Here is a 6969-nt window from a genome sequence, read left to right on the forward strand (position 1 = left end):
TCGCTTGTTCGCCGACAGATTCTCCTGGTCTTCGTACAAATTGACAGTCGCGCGCATTCCCCGCTCGAGGGGGCGAACCTTTTCCGTCAAAATACTCGGTATCCATGGAAACGATCGTTGCACAGGTGGTTACGCGAACCACCGACAAAAGACCAGAAATCTCGATCCTCTTATCCTCTCATGTAATTACAGGCGGATCGACGCGGATTCTAAGTCCCGTAACCAAACGGCCATTGTCCCGCGATACCGATCCCGTGCGAAAGTAGCAACACCGGAGGTATTATACCTATATCGAGGGCTCTTACCTTCGAGTGGTCGGAAAAACGTCTGACCATTCGGCATTTCCCGTATTTTTCTAGTTGCTCGAGGGAGCGAGAGGCGCACCTTCTTTGAAGTGCCAGGACATTTTACAGATGCGTGCGCATCCGGACACGCGCGAGAGCACACGGAACAAACGAGTTCTTTTCCGCTGTTTTTTCCAGGAAAAAGATACGAGAGAGCGTCCCGCCACCGAGGAATAATAAACAAGGCCGGGTGGGGAACGTCTATGATCCTCGAAAGCAGATTATCCGGGAGCTACTTTTAGCCGGCAAATCGATCACGGACGGGCGCACTTCAACAAGTGGCTTTTAACGGAGAACGATCATCGGCGGGTACGGTGTGGAGGTATCTTACTCGTCGATCGTGCGATCGAGCGTTACCATTTTGTAACGGATATCTTTGCTGGCCGCTGCTGCTGCTGCTCGTCCTCTGTAATGGCTGCGAGGGCAAGCGATCCGGTGAAAAATACCCGGGAAGATCCTTTCTCTCGAGACGTCGGCCGATCCTCCGTGGTTCGGCACGCATCGTTTACGAAGAAAGAACTCGTCCTGATCGACAGCCGTTTAACGACGCGTCGTGGTCTGAATGGATCGACTCCTCTTCCCTTTACGCGTCCTCGTTCCGAGACGATAATAACGTCTTTCGATGAGCACGTTACAAGGACAGACGTTACAATAGTGTTTGAGAAGGTGCACCGAAATTACGATAAACGCACGACGACAGAAAAAACAAGGCGCTCGAGACGTTTATCGATACGAATGGGGAGTGCATTCGCCTTGTTCCACTTCATCTATTCTCGAAGAACAGAGAATCCAGAACGCAACGCGTTTTAGGCAACCGACCGATCGAGTTGGACGTGTAGCATCCGGTGTTCGAATAACACGGGAATGTGGGTCAAAAAAGGAGTCGAAATCGTTGGAGAATGGTACCCAGTAGGTTCTCTCTAGGGAATACATAGGTACCTCTTCGATTCCTTTCCGGTACGCTTCCCTCCTCTCACATTAGGGCGATCCTTTTCATCAGCTCGCGTCTGTGGGCTACGAAATAATCGCGAAGAACACAAGGCAGCGAGATGCTCGCCGAAAGGATGGGGGCGTGACGACGACGACGAGGTGCGCGCACCTTTCTTCTCTCTCCTTTCTTCGGCCGGGCGTGGGTGTTGCGTTCACTTGACGCGCCGTTACACGACATAATACTTAATGACGGGGCCTGTCGAGCATCCAGCGAATTCGTCCACCGACGTGCGCGATCATCAAAGCACACAATGTGACGTGGACGGGGGAGGGTGGCACTGTTCCAGAGGGTACGGGTAGGAAGTGGGACGTTCGCAGCGGGTTCAGCTCGAGTTTGTATGTAGTAGCTCCGCGTTCCATTCTTCCGCGTCCTGGGTCTTTTTTAAATATTGCTTCCATAAGTGTATCGCGTTACACTGGGAACGAACGAGGCTGCCGCGTCTCGTCTGTCCACGGATGGCAGTGGATAAATATTCCGTCGTCAGAGTTATCAGAGTCAAAGTGTGACTTTCGTCTCGTGGGATGTCGCGGAGTGATCACCGGTTCGATCGATCGCGGAGAAAGAAGTCGCGGGATAATGTTTAACCATTAACTACTGTGTATTTTCTCATATTCTAAATGTCAGTCGAATGGTAGACGCGCTGTTGTGTAGTCGTGCTACTTATCAAGACATCTGATTGCCGAAACGTAAGACATGTTACTTTTGTCCTGCAAAAAAAGAAAGGAAAGCATCGCATGGTTGCATAAGTTGCCATAAACCTGTGTGCTCACAATGCTCGAGACCTACTTGCAAGGAATGCATATGAAATTTTCAACTTTACCATTTTTGTATCTAATATGATTATGTTTACTTCAATGAATGCTATAATTTTAACAATTTGTTCTATTTACTTATTTATTTCATTTTAGCAATGAAGGGGTGGGGTGTGGCGAAACAAATACATATTATAAGGGAAAATATAAGGATGTAATTAGTGGTAACTGCTAACCCTTAATGTAATGAAAATACATATAGAGAAAATACGATTTTAGTCCAACGTCGTTGGACCGTAGAAAGGCATTCTTTTCATCCGAGAAGAATAGCTGGTTAATTATATCAGAGTTATTGTAGAGGCGGCCCGCGTGCGGCACAATACAACCCCCGGGGTGGAGAGGTTTAAACGCGGCCAGCCAGCAGGAGTGTATCCCGCGGTGCCCGCCGTGGCTCCCGACGTTTCCATGGTGAGCGAATCGTTCGAATTGCTAGGATCCTCTCTCGTGCTGATATTTTTTCACGAAGGACGGACGAACGGAGAGACGGACGCTCCCCATCTCTGTTAACCGGGATCGGCCACGGTCTCTCCTTTTGAATGGAGAAAGACACAATGGGGCGGTAGATATGCGATTTACAGTTAGACGCAATGGAGTCTGCCGGCGCTTTTTCCGCGTTTCTCGTTAACCGGGCTGACATCTCAATTAAAGGGACGAAAGACGATCGATCGGCTCTTTCGTCCCGTGAAAACGAGTCGTGACACCGAACGACCGAGGAACGATCGATTATCACGCTCGGGACGTGATCGTGGTTCGGCCGGTTGGGCTATGGCGCTGAATCCTCGTGGATCACGGCCGGCTGAGGGTCTTCCGAGTTTGTGAAACGCGGGCGAAGAAGGGCTCTGACTAATTGCCAGGAAAGAAGAGACTGGTGTGAACCGACCCTGGTAGGAAGACGCGATAACTGACACCCTCGACGAGAAAAGATAATTGGTTTATCAGGGATTTCCGTAGCTCCGCAAGGGGGTAACAAGCGCAACAACGGCTACGTAAACGGCCGTCGACTCACTGGAGACGGTAGTTTTTGCGCTTTCGATTGTTTGCCGCCTGAAACTGCAATACTAAACAAAGATTTGATCGCGAAATATTTTTCTACCCGACAATGGGAAGAATGGAGGGGTGAGATTACCCCTAACTCCCCTTTTCGAATACCGGCCAATTAGGCTTCCGAGCCGAAGTACACCGGGGGGACGCATTGCACGGCGATAGGATGATCGAGCGGTTCGATGGTATCGGCGCTCGCGTGCCAAGATCATGGTTGGGACACTCGATAGCCCGATATAAGTAATGCACCCAGATAGAATGACAGAGGGTACACGGGTGAAACGGAAAGGGAGACGATGGATTTCAAGGGTAAGGAGAGAAACGGATCGGAGGAGTATCGGAGGGACAGAGAAGCTGGAGGGACTCCTCTGGAAGCACGAACGATCTTATCGCGTCAGTGGTACCTGGTCTGGCAATGAACGTCCACTACCAAACGAATGGAACGTAGTCGGTGGTTCTCGCGCGCGCAACGAAGAAAAAGGCACGGACCGCGCTACGGGCCCGCGTGCCTCGACAAATACATTTTAACGATATCGCTCCTACACGAGACGTACCACGATTGCCTTGGCCTTACGAAATTCGTTTGCGTCCACAAGAACGTCGTCATCTAGGAATTAACCGATACCGACAAGGTATCGATACTTTTACTCATAACTTTTATTGAAAAAAGTATCGATATCTACTTAGTATCACATCAAAAGTATCGGTATCTAATTGCATCGAAGGAAAATGAATACAAACTTTATGGTTTATTAACATAACACACTTTAACCAGTCATCCTGAGCTTTAAACAGTTGATGAGATTAAATAATTGTTTGCCAAGTATCTACTCATTCAAGAAGAAATATTACTTTGTTGTAACAATTGGAATTCCCATGTTTGAACGATTAAAAACGTACTTTTCATATATTTTATTCGTTACTGGAAATTCTTTTTACAGATAATAAATTTGTCCATCTCTGATTTTAACGATGATATGTATTTTATTAACGAATATTTATAACTGGACAACAACCACCTTCACATTCATTAGCTGTCGTATCGATTACTCGCTCCATTCGATATCAGTACGTTTTTTCGAAAGTATTTATACTAAAAATACTTGGTACCGAAACGAAAGTATCGATTATTTACTTGTATTTACTTGGATCGGATCATCCCTATCGTCACCTCGCGCGGCATTCGACCGGCTGGCTCGACCCTCTCCTTTTCCCTGAGACGACGTCGGGGCGAGACCCTCGAGATCGAACGCAGACTGGTTTACTCGCTCGAGGATTCTAATTAGCCCCACAGCAAATAATCGTGAGGCGCAGGACGGAACAAATTTCAGCGTGTTTCCCTGACAGACGGAGTCACCGTTACCATCCGTTTGCGCCGTGAACGACGAGCGGACGTTCCAAAATCCGTGACGCACGGATGGATTTGTACACTGACGTGCAAACTCGGCTTCCGCTAGGGAAAAAGTGGCATAGGGAAAGGGCTTCTACTTAGTTTCTAGAGTTTCTGAAATTTATGCCAAATTAACATTTATTCTAACATTTATTTCAACACTTGAATTAAATTTACCAAGTGACAGCCCTTATTCTCACGCCACTTTTTCCCCCTAGCGGAAGCCGAGTTTGCTCGCAAGGGTATGTACCTATGTAACCATCGAAGGGAATCTCACAGAAGAAACGATCGTCGATATTCCCCCCACCCCCATCCTATCTCGCCGGATCGCTTAGCGACGCATTTCCATTCATTGGCACACGAACTCTAATTAGACGGAGGTAAATTGCCAGCGTGCCGGTATTAAATGAGTTTCCCGGCATCGTTTCGAATCCGACGATCAGCGAAGCCGCATCTACGAACCGTCCGCAGACCCCGACCGCGTTTGCTTTGTATCAGGACGCCGTTTGATCTTCGACCACGTGCCACGCTGGGGGTTACTATAGGCCGGAGCTATGCGAAACGGAGTTGTTGCGACTAATTGCCAGCTCAGAGATCACGTCACTGAAACCCGCGCTTCCACTGATCCGACCGTGCCGAAGGAACGACAGTGGAAAAGGGACAAACTCGTGGGGCAATAGGGTGGGGACGACGAAGAGGTATCTTGGATCCGAGGGGAGCAAGGAGCTCTCTTGTATCCGCCCCGATAATCGCGGAGCCGAACGAGATTTTCGTGTGCCGTTTATAGTATCGAATCCGCTGCTAATTGCTCACGGGAAATTAATTCAAATCGAAAGGGACAGACTTCTAATCGTTTCGGTGAATGTTACGATTCGTGTAATCATTCAATCGTTGTCCAGAGAATCCCGTCAGGGAGAAATCCGTACGAGCAATAACGAGCACTCGCGATACGACGACGTCTATAAGAAACGGCGAAACTCTCTTCTCCGATCCGACGGAAGCTGTACGCGTGTGCAGAATTCGACGGAACGAAGGAACGGGAGAGATACCGGCTGGGGTGGAGTAGGCGGAAAGTGGAGTTAGGGAACGAGATAAACCTTAATTATGCCGATTGAGCATCCTCCGGGGGATGCTAGGTAGGGGAAGTTCGCTCCTCCTACTTTTCCTGCCACGTGATCGAGGGCAACCTTCTTTCCTTCCTTCCTTCTTTCCTTCCATCCATCGTAGCTTCCTTCCTGTCTCTCCTTCTCACTCTTCAGCCTCTACCATTCGAAGCAGGAAAAGACGGACGAAGAAATCGCGACGAATCCTAATTGGAAATACGAGTCGTGCAGAGTCGCTCGGTGGAAACTGCGACGATCTTTCGCGGGCAAGCAAAGACAGACAGCCGAACGTGTGCCGTTAGAAACTGTCGTGAACGAAAAGAGATTTCGACGATCGATCGCCGTGCAGGAAGAAAATTCCGCGACGAGGAGAGGGAGGACAGTAAGGTGCAAAACAATCGGAGCATCGACGCGAAATACCTGTTGGTCTGCGAGGAGGCGTTTTCAGGCAGTCCTTCCAGACAGAGAAACAGACACACACACACACACACACACACACAGTGAGAGAAAGAGATAGACAGAAGGGGATGAGGGGAGGGAGTAAAAGTGAGAGAGAGAGTAGGAGAGAATTCGAAAGAAAAAGATGGTCGAAAGTGGGAGGAAAGAGAAGGAGATGCAGAAGCAGCCTACAGGCTCTCTCCGTCCGTTGGTCCGTCTTTCCTCGTCTTACGTTCGGTCTCCGGTTTTCTCCGCGCTCTCCATCTCGGTTCGTCGTCTCCGTCTCTCGGCCAGTAGCGTCGTTCTATCTCCGTTCGTGGTTTCACTTGCGATCGTCCGTCCTCGTCCCTTCGGTTTGAATCTCTCAGGGTGGTGGCCGACGGTAGTGGTGGGTCGTGTCCGGATGGTGGTGGCTATGGTGGGGGGGTAGTTGGTTTCTTCGTGCCTGCCGCTCCCTATCTCTCCTTTCTCTCCCTATGGGAGGGCGAGGAGGGCCCCCGTAGCCGCGCACTGCGCACCGAGTTCATCATAGACAGACCGATCTCCCTGACAGCTTCTCGTCGGGCTTGAACGGAGGTGGAATCATCAGATTCTGTCCATCTCTTCTTCGGCTCGCAGTAGCGTGTCGGGATAAACGAACGCGGAAACAACGAGGATAACGGAAGTGAACACAGATCGTGGATCTCCTGTCGCGATCTCTTTCCTTGGGTGTCCTCTCTGGTCATCGCGCTCGCGTTCTTCCTCTGTACGATCTCTATATCCACCGTTCGTTTTTCCACCAAACTTTCCTTTTCTTCTTGAGAACCTCCTCCTTCGACGTTCTCTTCCGTTCACCATCGCAAACGCCATC

Source organism: Dufourea novaeangliae, unplaced genomic scaffold (genome assembly GCF_001272555.1).
Source record: "Dufourea novaeangliae isolate 0120121106 unplaced genomic scaffold, ASM127255v1 scaffold125, whole genome shotgun sequence".
Lineage (NCBI taxonomy): Eukaryota > Metazoa > Arthropoda > Insecta > Hymenoptera > Halictidae > Dufourea > Dufourea novaeangliae.